Source organism: Physeter macrocephalus, chromosome 17, assembly GCF_002837175.3.
Source record: "Physeter macrocephalus isolate SW-GA chromosome 17, ASM283717v5, whole genome shotgun sequence".
In the NCBI taxonomy this organism is placed as follows: domain Eukaryota; kingdom Metazoa; phylum Chordata; class Mammalia; order Artiodactyla; family Physeteridae; genus Physeter; species Physeter macrocephalus.
This window is the reverse complement of record NC_041230.1, coordinates 42,680,204-42,683,018: the sequence shown is the minus strand read 5'-3', so window position 1 is coordinate 42,683,018 and position 2,815 is coordinate 42,680,204. Positions and strand designations below refer to the sequence as shown.

Here is a 2,815-nt window from a genome sequence, read left to right as displayed (position 1 = left end):
CCCCCAGCCCCGCCCCCCATTCCCTGCATCTGTGCAGCGCTGTCCCCGCCTGAGCATCCCTCCCTCCTCGGAGCCCCTCCCCCTCGGCATCCGGGTGCAGTGGGTGAACCTTCCCCGTGGCCCAGGGCTGCGCTCGTTCCTCGCCACCTGTCCTCTGCCTCCACTCCTGGGGTCCTTGAGGATGGAGATGACACCCCCACGGGAGCGGTTCTGAACTAATCACTTGAGTTCATCAGGATTGGCTGGGACAAGCACGCAGCTCTCTGCTCACCTCCACGCTTTATCCGTCTTGTTCCACATCTTCAACGCCTTCCCTCTCTCTCTGTTCTCTCCAGCTGCTCCAATACTAACCATCCGCTAAGAACAAGCTCAATTCCCACCTCCTCCGTAAAGCCCTCCAGGACTACCCTCTGTTGATTCTTTTCCCTCTGAGATCCTAGAGCACGCTATACCAACCAGTTTTCAGGGGGAAATTCTTTGCCTCTCCTCCTGTGTGTTCATCTTTTCTCTCCAACTCGACTATAGCGTTCTTGAACGGAAATCAGTATTACCGAGTGACTGAATATACTTTTCACGAGTAAGAAAATCAACTTAGGATTTTTTAACTTTACAGTAATGCGAAAGCAATACGCATTCAGTAGAAACTACTTCGACTTTTGAATTTTGAGCTTTCCTCGGGCCCACCGTATGGGGAAAGACACTTCCTCCTGATGCTGGGTGGCAAAGCCCCAGCTCCCCACCAGCCACGCGACCACACCAGGAGACAGCGGATAGATGCAACCACCACGGACCCAGACAAGCACTCTGCTTGTCAGTACAGTAGTCAATAAATTACACGAGATGGTCAGCACTTTATTAAAAAATAGTCCTTGCATTAGATGATTTTGCCCAACTATAGGCTAACCTAGGTGTTCTGAGTGCACTGAATGTAGGTGAAGCTAAGCAGTGATGTTTGACACGTCAGGTGTATTAAATGCATTTTCAATTTATGATATTTTCAACTTACCATGGGTTTACTGGGACGTAACCCCATGGTAAGTTGAGGAAGATCTGTACAACAGAAGCAGCAGCCAAGGAACCAGTAGGAGAAATAATGGTTTTTATTTAAAGACAGTCACGGCATGGAAGCAACCTAAGTGTCCATCAACAGATGAATGGATAAAGAAGATGTGGCACATATATACAATGGAATATTACTCAGCCATAAAAAGAAATGAAACTGAGTTATTTGTAATGAGGTGGATAGACCTGGAGTCTGTCATACAGAGTGAAGTAAGTCAGAAGGAGAAAAACAAATACCGTATGCTAACACATATATATGGAATCTAAGAAAAAAAAATGTCATGAAGAGATTAGTGGTAGGACGGGAAAAAAACACAGACCTACTAGAGCATGGACTTGAGGACATGGGGAGGGGGAAGGGTAAGCTGTGACGAAGTGAGAGAGTGGCAGGGACATATATGCACTACCAAATGTAAATTAGATAGCTAGTGGGAAGCTGCCGCATAGCACAGGGAGATCACCTCTGTGCTTTGTGACCATGAGAGGGGTGGGATAGGGAGGGTGGGAGGGAGGGAGACGCAAGAGGGAAGAGATATGGGAACATATGTATATGTATAACTGATTCACTATGTTGTAAAGGAGAAACTAACACACTATTGTAAAACAGTTATACTCCAATAAAGATGTTAAAAAAAAAGGTGTTGGTAATATTTTAAGTGGAAGAAAGAAGGTCTAGAAATGTATATAAAGCTCTAGAAATGTATATGAGCTTATTTTTGTGGAGAAGATTATGTCTATGTATGTACAGAAAAGAGACAAGGGTATGTTGAATTGTTACCAGTAGTTATCTTAGGGTGGGGGAAATGGGACTGTGGGGACCTTTACTTTCTATTTCATGTACTTTTTCTGTAGGGTTAAAATTTTGTTTTTATCATGAGTAGGTACTGTTGTTGTTGGTGTTGTTGTTTTTTAAAAAAAAAAAACTACTTCTGGCTTCCCTGGTGGCACAGTGGTTAAGAATCCACCTGCCAATGCAGGGGACATGGTTTGAGCCCTGGTCTGGGAAGATCCCACACGCCACAGAGCAGCTAAGCCCGCGAGCCACAACTACTGAAGCCCATGTACCTAGAGCCCGTGTTCTGCAACAAGAGAAGCCACCGCAATGAGAAGCCCGCGCACCGCAACAAAGAGTAGCCCCTGCTCGCCACAACTACAGAAAGCCCACACGCAGCAACAAAGACCCAATGCAGCCAAAAATAAAATAAATTAAATTTATAAAAAAAAAAACAAAAGAAAACTACTTCTTCCTGAACAATAAAATAAAGAGGATATCACTAAAATTATTGTAGATGTTTAACAGAGAATACAGTACAAAAATTTACATTACCTTACCACAATTTAAAAAATTTGGATGAAAATGGACAAATGTATAAACAAATATAAATGACAGAAACAGACTCAAAAAGATAAAGAAAATCCATATAGTCCTATAACCATTAAAGATATTTAATCAATAGTAAAAAAAAAATTTCCCTTAACAAAATTCCAGATCACAAAGCTTTACTTTTAAGTTCTACCAATCTAATATTCCACAAGTTCTTCCAGAGAAAAGAGGAAACCTACCTCAACTAACATAATCTTGACATCAGAATCCAACAAGGAGAAAGGAAAATTGGATGCCAGTTTCCCTGCTGAACATATATACAAAATGTCTAATAAAAATGTTATCCGGGCTTCCCTGGTGGCGCAGTGGTTGCGCGTCCGCCTGCCGATGCAGGGGAGCCGGGTTCGCGCCCCGGTCTGGGAGGATCCC

The 2,815-nt window shown here is 43.4% G+C and overlaps 1 protein-coding gene across 1 annotated transcript in view; it reads right to left on the bottom strand.

Moving 5' to 3' along the window:
- Window positions 1-2,815, bottom strand: part of LOC129391399 (hydrocephalus-inducing protein homolog) — a 24,244-nt gene that overhangs the window by 3,440 nt on the left and 17,989 nt on the right. The gene's annotated exons all lie outside the window — the stretch shown is intronic.